We start from the raw sequence: 17,603 nt of genomic DNA on the forward strand, positions 1-17,603 counted from the left end.
TTTCCTTCCTAGCCACATAGCCTTGCACATAGCTTTGAAAGAGGGCAATCTCCTTCTCCCGGCCTGCAAAGACAAGCAAGAGAGCAGGCAGTTGCAGCAAGCTCAAAAGCAAAGAACCATTGGCACCCTTCCCTCTTGCCATCATGGCACCTGCCCTCCCTCCCTGCCTCCCCATTTCCCTCCGTGGGACTAGCTGGTCTCAAGGGCAGGAGATGGGCGTTCAGGAGACCCAGGTGTTCTCCACCTACCGAGCAAGGGGGAATTCTTGGGCCTCTCCTTTTTGAGCTCCATGCCAAATATGCTAGCAGGAGAAAGAGAAAAAATAAAGTCAATTCAGTAGGCAGAAGCTGGAGGGTGTAGTGTCATGCATGGAGCTGTGGGTGTGCTCTTGGGTGCCCACTCTTCTTTGCAGTGACCTCGTGTGCTGCCCACACTCCATCCATTGTTCCTGCCAACTGCTTCCCTGGACTTTGCTCACAAGGAACAACTTGGAGAAGCAGGGCCTTACAGCAGATGCTGAGAAGGTGAAGATGAGCAAGAAAAAAAACTATCTGTTCAAGCCAGGATAACATTCAAATGCAGCAAGCACAACAAGCAGAAAGGCCCTGCTACCTGGAGAGGGGCTGCAAGGCCCCCTGTGCCTACAGACACCCAGCAGCCTTCTCTCTCCCTACGGCATCACTCCTAGTCTCCTAAGAGCAGGAGTCCCATGGCTAGGCAGGCCAAAAGCAGAGCCATGCCCTGGCTTTCCATGTTCTCAACCCCAGGGACGGAGGCCCAGGCAGGGCCCAGCTTGCTCTCTTTCTGCCCAGCTGTTCTGTGCTGACCAAGAGTTGACCCGCGGCTCCACGTGCTCCCAAGCAGCCTGCTCAACAAGGACACTCACAGCTCTTCCGAGATGCCCAGGTATTGATGGATGGTGCCAGGATCAACAACCCCCTTCATCTTCACCTCGGGCAGCTCCTTGAAGCAGCTATGGGGCAGCTGAGAGGCAGCGTAGGTCGCTGTGTCGCACGACACTACCCCAGGATAGCACTCCATCAGCCGGGCTGCCAAGTTCACCTTCTGGCCGATGACTGCCACAGAGAGAGAGCGCACATCGACATGCTTAGGAGACCAACCCACTGCAGCCTCCAGGGCCAAGGGCTGCCTGGCCTGCAGCACAGGCAAGCCCCCGACCCCTGGGAGCACAGCCCAAAGGGCAGCAAGGCCCCATTCCCCCCACCACAGTGCCCCCGCTCTGCTCTGCCATCCCCGCTAGACCACAGGCCCAGCCCTAGGCCCGGCCCAGCAGACACGGGCCACGGGCTGCTCCCTGCCGCTCCGCCGCTTCCTTTGGCGCGCGGCTCTGCCTGCACAGAGCCCCCAGGCGCGCGCTCCTCGGGTGGCCCAGTCCTACCTGTGTACTCGTGCCTCACGCGGTGGCCGACGACTCCACAGAACACCGTCCCGGTCGTGACCCCAACGGACACCGCCCTGGCACACACAGAGAGGGACAGGGATTCAGCAGGGTCCGGGCACAGCCCTGCCTGCCCGCCTCCCTTCACGCCTGCCCGCCTCCCTTCACGCCTGCCCACTCACTCGATCTTCGTGAACCTCGAGACGCACGCCTTGGAGATTCGGAGAGCACTTTCCAAGGCGTGGATGCTCTCGCTGGGCACCTTGTCTCCAGGGAGTCCAAACACACACAGCAGCGTGCAGCCCTGCCAAGGATGGAGGCAGCGCACCTTGAGACAAGGGCGACAGCAATCGGCTCTTTCCAAGTGATTCCAGGCTCCGTGGAGCCCAGTAGAGCTTCAGGGCAGCGTCAAGCGTGAGGCTGCTGATCCCAGCACCAAGGCAGAGCTGCTTTGCTTTTGCCCACTGCTCAAGACACAGAGTCACTTCCCTTTGCTTTGCTGCCCACACTTTTGTGGGGTGCACAGCTGCCCCACACTCACTTTGTCAAACAGGCAGATTTTGTTGATCTGGCCCTTGTAAGGACAGATGATACGTGATATAATGACGCTGCTGTCCTGGATCCCCTTGCACATGTGCTGTAAGCTGACGTCCCTTGCAAAGTGCAGCTTGACAAAGAGGCAGCTGACCGGACGCAGCTCAGATAAGCAGTCCAGCGTCTGTCCGTCATTGATCTGGAGGACAAGAGCAGGAGAGTTTCAGCAGCCACCTCTGCCTGAGCCCCTGCTGCCTGCAGCAGTGGCTAGAGGAGAGCACACAGCTGGGCAGGAGCAGGTGCTATCAGAGCAAGGAATAAATCCTCCCCTCTGGGCAAAGCCAGCATCAGCACAAGCAACACAATCCTGCAATGAATCACTAAGTAGAGAAATGACTGCCAGGAACACACCACCTTGCTACAGGTATGGACACAACAGGCCACCCTCAGTGATGCTCTTAGGACTCCAGGGGAAGCTCCCTGTTACCCTACAGGCATGTCCAGAGCCGTAGCACTGGAAAACGCAGAGGGAAATCCACCTCCCACCACCTACCTCTCTCAGCAGGAGCATTGGGCGGGCAGGCTTCTGGCACGGGCCACTCAGTGCCCAGTAGCACCAGGGTCTCCCTAAGCCAGCCTTTTCTTTGCCTGCTTTCTCGAGAACTCCCTCTGTGCAGTGCACAAGCCCTCCTCCCCTCCCAAAATGCATCTCCCAGCAGCTCAGGCTTACCTTCCGCACAACAGTTGCTGGGATGTACTTGTGCAGCTGCTTCCCCAGAATGTTATTAGGGGGCAGGGTTACAGCAGGCCTCAGGATGCCTAAGGGAGGAAGAGCCACATGGTCACTGGTGCCATGGTGCCATGAGCCTGCCTAGGAGGGTGCTGGGAAGCAGGGGCTGGCACGGGAACGCAGGGAAAACAATTCTTCTCCACTGGCATCTCTGTTCCTCTTGCAGGTGCTCAGCCAGAGCAGCCCCCTTCTAGGAGGAGGGAGCAGCCAGCCCCTGGATGAAGCTCACAGGCATGAGCATTAAGCGCAAGTGAGAGAGGGCACAGGGCATTCCTCGCTGGCCCCTGAAGAAGCCCATCCCTATCTTTCTGGGTGGCCCCAGAAGAGCACGGAGTTGACCCTTACCTGTTTGTTGAGGCACAGAGGAGTTCAGCCGGCCTCGCTTCACTTGAGGCAAGATGTCTTCATATTCACTCTCAGACATCTGGTCCATGCCTGTAACCTAAAGGCACAGAGAACAAGAAGGGGTCAAGGATATCTCCATGACCCACAGTGGACGAAGGCCAAAGCCTTCCAGGTGCCACGACCCCCTCCTCAGACCCAGTAAGCAGAGTCCCGTGTTATCCCTGAGACAGAAGGGCAATAGCTACAGCTCCCCATCTACATCAACACCTGCAACTCCATCCACCTTCACCTCCTCAGCCTTCTCACACCTTCCAAACTCAGGTCCATGTCTAGGGCCTCCAAATGGCTCTAGAGGCCATCCCACCCACCTTCACTGTACAACCATCAAGTCTCCTTGTCCTGATCCTGCTCTGGTCACAGAGCTCCCAGCAGTGGGCTGACAGGATAACGTCGCTCGCATTGGCAGCATGTTGGGCCTGCCAAACGTCATCCACAGCCTGGCCAAGGATCAGGAAGCGCCTCTCCTTTTCATCTCCCACAGTCACATAGGACATGTGCCCTGCGGAGATCCCTGTTGGGGAGAGACAGGCAGAGCTGAGGCACACAGCCTTTGCACCTCCCCAGCCCCCCACAGTTGGACTCTTCCCAGGCTCCATTGGAAACTCCACCATGGGCTCAGCACACTGGTACTTGTGCTCACTCTCTGCATGGTTTGCATGCAGGCAGCTCCTAAACGGCTGCCTGAGAACACACAGGGGCCTCCCACAGCAAAGACCTGCAGCCGCCCGAGCAGGGAGGGATCAGCACCTCTCCCCGACGCTGCAAAGTGCCCTGCGGCTCTGCACAGCCCCACGCACGCCTCTGCGCCGACTGCAGCCAGCCCAGCACTCCCCATACCTATCTTGAGGCGCAGCTTCAGGCCCACATCTGTCTTCCGCACCCTGTACATCTGCTGGATCCGCTGGCTACAGCGCAGCACCAAGCTGATGGTGTTGCTCAGCTGGGCTTCATTTACTCGCCACAGCACTAGCACAGCATCCCCTAGGGAAAGCAAGGGCACAGGGAAGGCTCCCATCAGACACAGTCCTCCCGCAGCTGCCACGACAGCAGAAGCCAGCAGGCACGCGGAGTAAACAGTGTTTGGGTGAAGACCTGCTCCCAAACTGCAGCACCCTGGGCACGGGGACACCCTCCCCGCGTCCTGGCCAGCTGCAGCAGCAGCCACATGGGCAGAGGAAGAGGTTGCCCCGGGCGGCTGGATGAAAATGGGCCTCCCTCCTAGCCGGTGCCATGCAGCACAGACACAAGGGCTCTCCCCACCCCTCCTCTCCCATGGGCTGCCCCGACGCCCAGGCTCCCAGGGTGCCCTGGCAGCCGCTGCCGTCATTGCCGTCCCACTGCAGCTCCAGCCTGGGTCCCCATGTAGAGCTCCTCCGAGCACCACGGGGCCAAGAGAGCCACCCCTGCGGGCCCTGCCACCCCGCGCCTCCGGCCTCCTTTCCCCCAGCGCTCCTCTGCAGCTGCAGCACACCGCGCTGAGTCTCTTTTACCAGCAAACTTCAGGATGTCCCCTCCAAAAGCCAACATCTCTGCACACAAAAGAAAGCAGGAGAAGCATTGCCCAGCTGTCCTCACTGGCCCTCAGGGCCACAGAAAGGCCCAGCCCGCTCAAGGAGGCAGCAGCAGCTGCCCGGCACCGCTGTCTCCTTGTGGCCCAATCCCACACACGCCTGCAGAGCAGCACTTACCTTCCAAGATGTCACCCATATAGAGGTTGAGGGTCTGCGTCACCTCCTCCGCACCCCGGTCGAGGCTGGTGCTCTGACTGAACTTCTCTGTCAGAGCAGTGAAGCCTGAAACAAGGACACAGCGGCACAGAGAAATCAGCAAGTGTCTCCATGGACCAAGGACACGGCACTTCCCACATCACTTGCACCCACTCAAGAGAGAGACACAAGTCAGGAGAACAGGCAGGGGCCCCTGGCAGCGGGCACAGCCGCCTCATTCCACCCGCACTCATGAGCACATGGCTTGCCCCTTCTCACCCCTAGACATTATAAGCAAGCGCCAGCCCTTGGCTGGGGCTCTCTAGCATGTCCCACAGCCACCTCACCTCATGCCTATGGCCATGCAATATCCAAGTGGTACTTCTCCCAAAGGGAAGACCTCAGCAGCAAAGAGATCACCTTTGAGCCATTCGCTACGATGTTCCAAAAGGCCCACTAAATCCCAGTGGCATGGGCCGCTGACTTCTCCTCAATGCCTACCCATCGTAACACTTGCACCCACCTGAGACATCCGCAAAGAGCAGGACTCCATGGAAGCTCTGAGCAAGGCGGATCTCATGCTTCAAGTCCTCAGCCAACACCAAGTCAGGGACGAAAGCAACTACTTCCCCCAGCAGCGAGCAGCGCTTTGAGCGTTGCTTCCAAGCACAAGCCATCGTCAGCGCCCTGTGGTACCTGCGGTACCTCAGAAGAAGACGACCGTGCCAAGCAGGAAGGACAACCAGACAGCGCTGTGCAGACTCGCACACTGAGCCCGGGCCCTTGTGAGGCACGGCCAGCCCTCTGCCACCAACGCAGGGTCACAAGCGGCTCACAGTGACATCGGCCACGTGTCAGCAGTTACCCATAAGCTGACACCACGCTACAGGTCTGGCTAACAGAGATCACCTGTGCAAGGCATTGCTTCGCCAGCCCGTGTTGCAGAGCTGCCCAACTCCCTCCTTACTCCAGCGCAATGCTGGCGTCTCCCGTACGGAGCTGGAGGGAGGCTCACGTGCTCACTGATGTCTGCCTGTGCCTGAAGCAGCTGCTTCCTGCATTCCCAAGCACAAACACTGGCCTAGTCAGCATCCTAAGAGCGGGCACTCCAGGCGTCCCCTTGAGAAGGGAGCACAGGGCATCGCACACGCTCAGCTCCGCACTGGCCACAGGGCCAAGAGCACAAGGAGCAAGGCTCCTTCCCAGAATCCCAGAATCATGGAATGGTTGAGGTCAGAAAGGACCACTACAGATCACCTAGTCCAACACCCCTTGCTCTAGCAGGGACACCACAGAGCACGTGGCGCAGGGTTGCATCCACACAGTTTTTGAATATCTCCAGAGAAGGAGAATCCACAACCTGCCTGGGCAGCGTGTTCCAGGGCTTTGTCACCCTCACGGTAGTAGAAGTTCTTCCTCACATAGAGATGAAACAAACTGTGTTTCAGTTTGTACCCATTACCCCTTGTTCTGGCACTGGTCGTCACCAAAAAGAGTTTGGCCCCATCCTCTCTACATCTTCCCTTCAGGTGCCTGTACATGTTGAGAAGGTCTCAGTCTTCTCCTAAACAGGCTAAACAGGCCAAGCTCGCTTAGTCTTTCCTTGTAAGATAGACACTCGAGTCCCTTGATCCTTTTGGTTGCTTTAATGCAGGCCTCAATCCCATTGGCATTCTTGGCCACAAGGGCATACTACTAGCTCATGGTGAATTTGTTGCACACCAAAACTCCCAATCCCTCTCCCCAGAGCTGCTTTCCAGCAGGTCAGCCCCTAACCTGCACTGCTGCCTGGGGTTAATCCTCCCTAGGTGCAGGAGCTGCACTTGTCCTTGTTGAACCTCATGAGCTTCCTCTTTGAACAACTCTCCAACATGTCGAGGTCCCTCTGAAGGGCAGCACAGCTTCCTGGAGTGTTAACCACTCCATCCAGTTTGGTATCATCTGCAAACTTGCTGAGGGGCCACTCTGTCCACACCTCCAAGTCATTGATGAATAAACTGCACAGCACTGATGAATATATTGAACAGCACTGGGCCCAGTACTGACCCCTCAGGGACGCCACTGGCCACAGGCCTCCAACTAGACTAGGCACCGTTTATCACAACCCTCTGAGTGCTGCCGTCCAGCCAGTTCTCCGTCTACCTCACTGTGCACTCGTCTAACCCGCACTTCCTGAGCTTGCCCACATGGATGTTGTGCGAGACAATGTCGAAAGCCTTGCTGAAGTCAAAGCAGACAACATCCACCGCTCTCCTCTCATCCAACCAGCCAGTCATGACTCCCTTTTGGGGAATCCACACTGACTACTCCTGAGCCCCGTCTTTTCCTTCATGTGCCTAGAGATGGTCTCTAGGACGAGCTGTTTGTCATCTTCTCTTGCATTCTACATTTCCATATTGCTAACAGCAATAGGAAGGTCAAGAAGTCCTAAATGGTACAGCCACCATGTTGAGACAAACACACTCCAAAACAGTCCCTTACACCTTATTCACATGCACACGCACCACTGGCTCATATGGCCTTGCTCCTAACACCCAGGCTCTTCTCCTCAGGCCAGTCCCCACTTCCTCACATTCCAGTCTGTCCTGATAGACAAGGTTATATTGTTCCCAACACTGTGGGACGGCCAAGAGATTTCCTTGATAGTGGGAAGCAGTTTGGAAAATGTCTGGAGAAAAAAACAATAATAAAACAGCTTGGAAAGTTCAGATTGAACATTATGATGAAGAAATGTCACTTGAAGGCTAGTGCTGTGGTGCAACTGGCCGCCCTGGAGGAGTCAACGCCTGACTTTGAATTCTTGAATGTTTTGTTCATTGTCTCCTCACCAAGAAAGGTTCATGGACTCAGCATAAAATATGCCATAGGGCTCACTGAAAAGCAAAAAGCTCTGGCCAACTGTGTTTCCTCCTGTAATGTTCTCCAAGTCTTGTACAGCTAATTGGAAAGGTTTAGGGAGGGTAGATGAAAGGTGATGTTAGAATTTGTCAGCTTAAGCAGGACATATGGGACTGGGAGAGCCACCAGCTCCTGGGAGTCCTGGGCCCTGATGTGGGCAAATGCTCTTCATGGGGATCCTGGAGTCGCCTGCGCTTCTGTGCAAAAGTAGGGAGAAACCTCTGATGCAGGACCCTAGAGAAGAGAGATTTCCTTGGCTGCTCAGAGGAACCCATGCAGGACTTGGGGATGTCAAAGGAAGCCCAAGCCACCAACACCAAAAGCTCTGCTCTTCCTGGAGACCTTCTGAAGGCCTCAGGCTGGGAGCAGGAGGGAGCATGGGGAAACAGCCATGTGCCAGAATTCCCTCCATGAGGCCTTCAGCTCCACAACTTGTCACAGCTTCAAGGAAACTCGCCCAAACCAGTATTTCCCATGATCCTGGTGCATAGAGGAAGCTGAGCACACACACAGGAGAAAGGGGAGAGAAAGGGGAGAGACCCCAGGTGTAAAGTGCAGCCCCCTGTGCCATAGACAGGGTGCTAGAGGCCAAATAAGCAACCCAAAGAAATGAGTAAAGGTCCTGCTGTCCTTTGCAGTGGCTTGCAAAGCTGCAGCTCTGACAGCATTCAAGGGGGATGGGGTTTCTCTTCTGCAAGATTGGCCCCAGGACTGTGCAAGGACATGGAGGAGAGGGATGTTGCTTGTGGGGATGCTCACAAGCTTCAGCAGTTGGGGAGCTGGGAGACAGTCATCTCCCCAACTTGTGACCAAGCTGAAATGCAGGCCCAAGATGAGAAATGGCTTTCCTAGGCATCAGACAAAGGAAAGCTGGGAAATATTCATGAGATACAAAAATCCTGGCATGAGTCATAGTTTTGGAGCATGGCAGGAACCAGCCTCCCAGCTAAAGCCCTCCGGAAGGAAGGAAGGAAGGTGTTAAGGGCACGTCTGCTCTTTCCTGACACAGCATCTCTAGCTCAGGTAGCACAAACCAAGGAACCTTGCTGAGCACGGTTAAAAGCAAGGGGCCTGTGGAGCCTGTCTCAGGAGAGCAGATTCCTTGTGTCCAGTTCTGGGATCCACAGTACAAGAGGGATGTGGAGCTGCTGGAGAGAGCCCAGCGCAGGGCTACAAGGATGATCAGGGGCCTGGAAAATCTGCCCTATGAGGAGAGACTGAGAGAGCTGGAGAGGAGAAGGCTGAGAGGGCATCTAATCAGTGTCTGTAAGTATCTCAAGGGAGCCAGTGAGGAAGATGGTGCTGGCCTCTTTTCCCTGGTGGACACTGACAGAACTAGAGGTAATGGCCACAAACTGAAACACCGAAAATTCCACAGGAACTTAAGGAAAAAATTGTTGATAGTGAGGGTGACAGAGCACTGGAACAGGCTGCCCAGAGAGGTTGTGGAGTCTCCTTCTCTGGACATCTTTAAAACCCGCCTGGATGAAGTCCTGTGCCATGTGCTCTAGGTGACCCTGCGAGTGCAGGGGGGTTGGACTAGATGATCCCTGGAGGTCCCTTCCAACCTTCAGCATTCTACGATTCTATGATTCTATACCATTCTTAACTCATGCATGGAAGAGTCAGCTCTTCAGTTTCTTGGATTATTTTGCCGCAGTTGAAAATCCACTCCTACCCCCCCCCCCCTTTTTTTTTTTTTGACCTGTCTCTTCAGAAACTTTGACATTCAAGCTGGTGTCCAGAATATCAGGCCCCCAGCAGCCTCTGAGGCCAGCCCAGAGGGGTGGCAAGGGCTGCCGTTGGTGGTCGGAGCTGTGCAAATGGCTGCAGCCTGGTGGCAGCCCCACACTCAGCGGCCCATCCTGGCTGCAGGTGCCATGGCTGGTGCAGCGCGTGTGGAGAAACGTCCGCACTGCCACGGACACGTCTGCGTGGCTGGGCACGGACCTTTCTGCTGCCGAGCAGCACGTGCCCCGGCAAGAAGGTCTCCAGCCTGCTGCAGCCACCCCACAGGTGTGTTGCTGGCTGCTTCAGCCCCAGGGACTGAAAGGCCCCTCTCTGTGCTTGCAGCAAAGCCGGGCTGCTTCTGGAGAACGAGCTGGAGAGCCTGCTGGAAGCCTGCTTCTCCAGCGTCTTCTCCCTGCCTCCAAGGGAGCATCTGGATGCTGTTCTCTACTCCCAGGTGGGTGCTGGCTGCTTAAGTGAGGCTCAGGGCAGGCTCCCAGCTTGCCTCTTCCTCGCCCATGCCCTCTCCCCCTGGCCCTGGACAGGGCCATGGGCAGTGTCACCAGGCTGCGCCCTGTGCAGCAGCAGCAGCAGCAGCAGCTCCCCTGGCCTGAGGGCTCTCCTGCCCTCAGCACTACTCTACATGTCCCCTTGGCACAGGAGGAATTCAAAGCCCTCTCTGACAGCTGTGGGGCAATAGGGAAGAAGCGCCTCAACCCTCTGTCCCCCTTGCAGATGCTGGACACCATGGACAGCATGCTGAAGGCCTTGATGCTTGGCAGCCCTTCCTCCAGCGTTGTGGACATGAAGACCATCCTGCAGGTCTGCTATCTGCCAGGAGCAGAGTTGCCAGCTCCAGGCCTCTGTGGTGGGACAGGGGGGAGTTGTCCAGTAGTGGCTGGAGAGAGCCCAGTGTGGAGAGGGGACAAGCTCCCTCATGGCAATGGGGATCCCCACATTTCTCCTGTGTGAGTCCAGTGTCCCTTGGCTACAGCCAACATCCCCTCCTCCTCAACCCACTCCTGCACTCATTACAACCCCCATGGGCTCCTGCTGTCACATCAGGCCTGTCTGGGAGATTTGCCCCACAGTCACAAAGGACTCTGGATGCAAGATCTCTCTCTCTGGGCTCTGCCGGTGTTCCAAGGCACAAACCTGGCCAGGCATTTTGTGGGACACAGGACAGAGCAGCAGCTTTTCTCCTTGCAGCTCCTACTGCCCTACGCTGAGTGCTGGCAAGCAGCTGTGCATGAGAGGGCTGTGGGACGCCTTGCAAAACTGGGGGATCTCCTGACCAGCTCTTCTTTGGTGTCGGTAAGGAGCCTATGGTGCAGGCAAGCTGCAGGCACTGCCTGTCCCTTGTCAGCATGCAGCCGTGTCCTGTAGCTGCAGGCTGCCTCCAAGGGAAGCCACCAAGGCTCTGGCTCAGTCGGATCCAAGCCTGCTAGGAGCGTGGGCCCAGGGCTTTGATCCTGAGCGCTGCCCCTCCGGCCTCGTGTCAGCACTGCCTCCCTCCCCCAGGTGCGCGAATGCTTCCAAGTTGGCGGTGCCAGCTGTGGCAGCTTCTTGGAGAAGAGCGTGCCAGTCCTGGGGCAGCTGGTGGGACATCTCACCCTGTGTGGTGCCTGCAAGGATGAGGGGCGCAGTGACGAGGCCGCGGAGGCCCTGTGGCACCTCTATGAGTTCCTGCTGCAGGGAGAGAGTAAGAATTTCTGTGTGGTTGCAAGCAATTCCCCTTGCCCACCCCTTGCAATAGGTCCAGCGCCTCCCTGGGCGTCCTGCTGCGCTCTCTGTCCTGCTGGGGCCTTTTCCCCTGCCAGGGGAGGTGTGTCACTGATGCCTTCCGTGGGCCGTGTCCAGCTGTGCAGCCTTCATGCCGAGTGCCCTGTGTTTCCCCTCCTGTGCAGGCAGGGAGCCGTCGCAGGAGAGTGCCTGGCAGCAGGAGCTCCGAGAGGACTGGGAAACCGCAGGCACCTTGAGGCTTTCCTGGTCCAGGGACACCAGGGAAATGAGCAGGGTAAGGAGGGCCTCCCTGGCTGGGACCTCCAGCTGTGGGGTCAGCCTGCAACGTGGACGCGGAGAGGTGCGGCTGCCAGGTGGGGCTGAGGAGAGGGCTTGCACTTAGGCCAGTACTAGCCCTGGGCTTCCTTCCTGCATCCCGCAAGCTCTGCTTCCCTGCAGGAGCAGCGGGTGGGGACCTTAACCCCAGGCATCAGCCCCATCCCAGCACCGTCACCCCAGCCAGCAGAGCCCCGGCTCCTGGCTCGGAGGGACTCGCTGTGCCAGCGCTGCCCCGTGTCGCTCTCAGGGCCACGTGCTGCTCAGCCAGGCCATGGAGTCGGGAGCCTGGCTGTGACGTCTCTCGGGGCTGCCTTATTCTCTTCCCTAGATGTTTGGGAAGCACCTGTGGCCGGACGAGAAGGCAGAGGCCATCCTTGTAGCCATCTGGGGCATGAGAGCCTGCAGCAGCTATGACACGCAGGCGGCTGCTCACATGCTGGATGAGCTCGTCATGGACGACGCATGCCTTTTGGAGCATGTGAGTAGCCTGCGGGTGGCACGGCCGGGGTTCAGGCCCTTTGGGGGCTTGTTTTTCCCCTGAGTGCTCGTGTACCAGGCACCCAACTGCCTCTGTGGCCATCCCAGAGCGGTGGCAAGGGCAGACCTTCTCCGCGGGAGCTGGGCAAAGGGCTGCAGTGCGGCACAGCCTCACACTCTGCCATGTGGGCTGCAGGTGCCCAGGCTGGTGCAGACAATGTGGGAAACCATCCTGGCCGTGCGGGATGCGTCTGCACGGCGCAACCTGGACAGGACTCTTCTCCTGCTGAGCAGCACATGCCCAGACAAGATGGTCGCCAGCCTGCTGAGCTGCTGCCCCTCATGTGACAGGTCTGTGCTGGCCAGGGGCAGTGGGCAGGGACAGGGCTGCGGCCTCGCAGGCCACGGGGCTGCAGCCGCGGCAGCCGCTGACAAAGCGCTCTGGGCCTGCAGTGCCGCCAGCGCCACGTGGAAGGTGCTGGTGTCCAGACCTGGCGCCGCGGAACCGGTGCTGCGGGAGCTGCTCATTGCGCTGCAGGACTGGCGGCTGCCCAAGGCAGCGGCCTCGCCTGTCTCTTCCTGGCCGTGAGTTTGTGGAGGAAGCCCCGCTCTCCCGTCGGGCTGCCCTTGCCCCTGCGTTGAGAGGCAGGGCTCCCGCTGCCCTTCTCCATGCAGCCCCAAGTGGGGGCTCCCCGGGACGCACAGGCCCAGCGCGGGACGGGGGCTGCGGCTGGCAGGGCCCTGGCCAGCGCCAGCTTGCTGGGCTGCTGGGCCTGCTTTGGGCCCTCTGCACACCCGGACACACGGAGCTGGCCTGAGCAGGTGCGTGTCCCCCTGCAACCCTGCATCGCCCTGCCGCGTGCGGCACGCGCTCAGCCTGCACTGGGGACAGGACTAGGGGCCAGGGCCACATGAGGGCTCCAGGCAGCAGAAACGTCACCAGGGCCCAGTCAGGGCAGCCAGGGTGGCCTCCACGCTACGTGTGGCCCTCCAGGGGGATGTTCCCACTGCCCAGGAAGGCTCATGGTGGCTCTGTGGCACCCGAGCCCCAGGAGCTGCCGTGGCTCTGCTCTGGCCAGGCAGCCCCTCCAAGGCGCAGGGCGCTGCGAGGAGCCTCACCCCGAGCTCCAGCAGCACAGGAGGGACATCTCACAGCAAGGGCTGTCTCTGGGCTTTCTCTGCAAGCAACGCGTGCGCTCCACGAGATCCTCCAGCAGCCCCACTGCCTGCACGAGCTAGGGAAGTTCTTCCCCCAGCTCCTGCTGGCGCTGCTCTTCCAGAGCTCTTTCCTGGCAGCGCTGGAGCAGGAGCAGTCGGACGCGCTGTGGGGGAGATGCCGATGGGAGGAGTCCACGTGCAGCAGTCCCGTGAGGTGCTCCATCACGTCCCTGCTGTCCCCGCCAGGCAGGGCTGCAGGCAGGGCCAGGGCTGTGAGTGTGAGCGGGTGTTTTCTCTGCACACAGGCTTGCAGTGCAGACCATGAAAGCACTGCTGTGCCGGGCCGGCTACGAGAACATGGTGCTGGCCATGGCAAGGAAGGGCGGCTGGGACATGCTCCTGCGTGCCGAGACCCATCACCAGGGAGTGGGTTTGCTGGCCAGGTGAGAGCCCCTGTCTCCCTGCTCTGCTGCATCATTTCACCCCTGCGCACAGGGTGGCTCTCAGAGCCCACGGGGGTGCCCAGTTCTCCACGCAAAGGTGGCTTTGTTCTGTCTGTGGTGGCCCAAGGGATGTGATGGGAGGAAGTGAGGGTGCAGTCTCAGGAGAGCTCTGCCTGGGCTGCTCAGGCCTCACAGAGCCTTCTTCCCTCCGCCAGAGAGATGAGGAAGAGCCCAAGAGCGCTGCGCCTTCTGCTGTTCCAACAGCTGGCAGTGCTGCTCTTGGGCGAGGAGCCCTGCACAGAGATCCCTGCCATGGCTTTCCTGTTGGAGGTGAGCCTCGTGTGGGCACTGCCCTTCTGGGGTGCTTCTAGCTCCAGCTGTAGCCCCAGCTGCGGGATGGAGGGCCCCAAGCGCCAGTGGGGCAGTGGGTGTTCTGCCATGAGTCCCCTCGGCCTTCGCCCCTCTGCAGCGGGCTCCTTCTTGTCCCCACATGTACTTGGTGCCTCCGTTGTGTTGTGTCCCTGTCGAAGGGCCCCTCCAGAGCATGAGGGCAGGAGGCTGGTGCAGGGAGGGGAGGAGCAGGCCAAGGCTGTGCCCTCGCTGTGCCCTGAGGCCCCAGGCAGGGAGGAGGTCCCGGGGGCTCCCTGCAGTCACTGCTGCACTTGGCCAGGCTTCCTCTGAGTCCACTGCCCTTGCCCTGAGCTACTGCTGGGATCCAGTGGTGTCCGACACAGGGAGCACTGCGGCCATTGCCATCTTCTCTGTGCTGTGCATTGCAGCTGATGGCCTGCAGTGACCTTCAGGCAGATGAAGATGTCTTCCTGGGAATCTCTGTGGTGTCCCTGAAGAGTCACAGCAGGGTAATGCATAAGCTGGGACTCAGAAGCCTCCTCGTGCTGTGCAGCAGACAGGAGATGGTGAGCAGGGCATCACTGGGGGGAAGCTGTGTGAGCTGGGCGCTGGGTGCTAGGGAACAGGCTAGCTTGGACTTTGCTGCGCCTGGGGGGCTGAGGGGGCTGCAGATCTCGGCCCAGCACCTAGCAAACCATCTCCGAAAGGGTGTGAGACTGAGGGAAGCTGGTGTCTAATAAGGTGCCAGGGTAGCCTTTTATTCCTGTTTTTTTAGATTGAACTTGTATTTCCCACATCCAGCTCGGAAGAATGCATGTCCTGATGCCTCTGCTCGTGAGACACTTGCAGGACGAGGACAGGGACATGAGCAGCCAGGCCCTCGTGGTGCTCAGCCATGTGGTCCGTGTCCTGGAGAGACCAACACTCACAGACATGGCTCCGCATCTGGCTGAGAAGCTCCTGCCACTCTTTGAGGATGTAAGGCGGGGGGCAGAGCCGTGGAGCCGGCTGGTGTGCGCGGGAGGCTGCCAGGAGCCCTTCTGCCCGGGGTCTTGGGATACTGCCCTGTGCTGCCCATGCTGTCCTGGCTGCAGGGCTGCATTGCACCAGTGCAGCCTGGGCAGGAAGCTGCCATGTGCGGTGCCAGGGCTGAGCAGTTCTCTCTTCCTTGCCACCAGGAGCGCGAGCACACACGAAAGCTCTCCATGCAGCTCTTCAGCAAGCTCATGGAGACAGCAGCGGGCAGGGCAAAGGAGCAGATGAAGCAGCATGTGCACACGAGCACGCTGCCACTGCTCTTCCACCTGCAGGATGAGAGCCCCAGCGTGGCTGAGGTACGGCTGAGCAATGAGGCACACTGGGGAGCCAAGTAGCCACGTTGGGAATAGCCGTGGGAGGTGGTCCTGGCCGAGTCCTGCCTGGATGTCTCTGGGGATGCAGCCCTTCACCCTCCTGCTGGCCTTGGCTGCAGCTCAGCAGTTCTCGGCAGTCTCTGCTGTGCTGCCTGTTCTGGACAGGGTGGCTCAGGTGGTGCTTGCTCCATGTTTCTGCCCTCCACCGAGGGGGGCCAAGGACCCCAAAGCAGATTCAGTGCCCTGCTGCTGCCCGTTACCATGAAGGGCAAATGCCCTGAGCCTTGTCAAGAGGAGGGCGGTGGGGTGGCACAGGCTCTTGTCCCATGGGCTGCGGTGGCATCTCCCCATTTTTCCCATGTGCAGGCTGCTCAGGAAGCCCTCCTTGGTGCCGCCAAGCTCCTCAAGTGGAAGGAGCTGAGGTGCTTGGCTCAGAGCCAGCAGACTTGGCTGATCAGCAAGTGCCTGGTAAGGACAGTCCCCAGGCTGCAGTCCGAACCTGGAGCAGCTCTTTCCTCCTCCGTGCCCAGTGTGTGTGGCTGGCGGCTCCGGGTGCAGGAGCAGCACTCGCGGGCTCTTCTGCAGGCTCCTCTGCCTGTGCTGAGCCCTGGGTGCTGCAGCTGCCCCTGGTCCAGCTGGGCCTTGCAGCAGGAGGGCCCCTCAGTGCGCCTGGGCAGCAGCCGTCCCTCCGCTGCCTCCAATGCTGGCTCGGTGCTGCCCAGCCTCTGCAGGGTCCTGAGTTTGGTGGCAGGGGGAGGCGGCTGCTCCTGGGGGAAGGACGGCGAGAGGATGTTGTGTGCTGAGCCTTGTGCTCTCCCCAGCTGGCCGGGAGGAGGGGCAGGAGGAGGGCGGACGAATACCTGCGCCAGAGCCTGTCCTACCTGGAGAGCAGCCAGGAGTCTCTGCGCGAGGCGGCCGTGAGGTTTCTGGGTGAGCCCTGAGCCCTGGGCTCCATCGCTGTCCTGGGACAGCTCGGCCTCAGCCTCGGCGGCTGCGCTTGCAGCAAAAGCAGCCCCGTGGCTGCTGCAGCCCCCGTGCCTGAGGCAGCGCCGGGTGCCTGGAGGCTCCAGCCGCCCTCAGGCATCTCTGCCCGCAGCGGTGGGGCTGGCGGGAGCCCCTCGAGCAGGAGCCCTGTGGGTGACACTGGGGAAAGGGGACTGGGGTGAGCCCGGCCCGAGGGGATGGGGGTGCCTGGCCAGGGGGGCAGGACTGGGGGGAACAGCTTTGAGCAGCAGGATTTATGGGGCGCTGTGTGTGTGCCTAGGGCATGCTGGGCAGCACACCAGGGAGCAGAGCAAGGAGACGGTGGAGGCCATCTGTGAGAGTGAGTGAGGGCAAGCGGGGGGTCACACGGGGCTGGGGGGATGAAGAGAGACCCTGTTCAAGGAGCTCCCATCCCTGCATAGGTGAAGAGGGCTCTGCTGCCCGAGAGGAGCGGAGCAGGGGTGCTGTGGGGAGAGCAGAGAGAGATTTCAGGCACCTTGGGCACATTCCTGGGCAGCTGGATTAGCCAGCTAATCCATTAGAGCCCCTGGGTCCATCCTGGCTGTGGCAAGAGCTGCGTGGGACTGGTGGTGTTAGGAGGAGAGGCCTGGGGCCTGCGGGGATATGGGGGCTTCATCTGAGCTCGTGCTTCCCCCCTCAGCCCTGAAAGGCCTGCAGGAGGACAGCAGCCCATCCATCTGTTCCCTGGCCACCCAAACCATGCTGATCCTGAGAGCTGCAGGGAAGGGGGCTGCATCCACGGGCACCCAGGAAGGCCTGTGCAACCGCCTGAGGAGAGCGTGGGAGAGGCGGCACTGCCCTCTGCAAGGTGTCAGTCTTTGCTGCTGGCGCTCGGCCACGTCCTGATGCCAGGCTGCTCTGCGCACAGGCCTCATTAAAGAAACGATCCTGTCTCTTCACCGTGTGTCGTGTCTTTTCTTTGGCAAACCAAGGAGTAGAAAACGCAGGTTGTGAAGGGATTGGGGTCCCCCTCTTAGAGGAGTTGGGCCATGCTCTCTGCAGCAGGCTGCAGCCAATAACCTGACCCCTTGCTACCCCTCGCAGCAGTCAGCAAAGCCTCTCCCACCCCCCAGCTTTACCCTTACATAGAATCATAGAATCACAGAATGTTGAAGGTGGGAAGCGACCTCTAGAGGTCATCTAGTCCCTGCACATGCAGGGTCATCTCGAGCACGTGGCACAGGACTGCATCCATGCGGGTTTTGAAGATCTCCAGAGAAGGAGACTCCACAATCTCTCTGGGCAGCCTGTTGCAGTGCTCTGCCACCCTCAGTGTTAAGAATTTTTTCCTTAAGT

General features: G+C 59.4%; 1 protein-coding gene and 1 pseudogene across 1 annotated transcript in view; both read right to left on the reverse strand.

The window, feature by feature from the left end:
* LOC148591750 (ras GTPase-activating protein nGAP-like) overlaps positions 1-17,603 on the reverse strand; it is a 113,237-nt gene that overhangs the window by 47,120 nt on the left and 48,514 nt on the right.
* On the reverse strand, positions 883-6,293 carry LOC148591753 (adenylate cyclase type 10-like; annotated as a pseudogene).

Source organism: Tinamus guttatus, unplaced genomic scaffold (assembly GCF_059628265.1).
Source record: "Tinamus guttatus ecotype Peru unplaced genomic scaffold, ASM5962826v1 Tinamus_guttatus_pri_ptg000712l, whole genome shotgun sequence".
Classification (NCBI taxonomy): Eukaryota; Metazoa; Chordata; class Aves; order Tinamiformes; family Tinamidae; genus Tinamus; species Tinamus guttatus.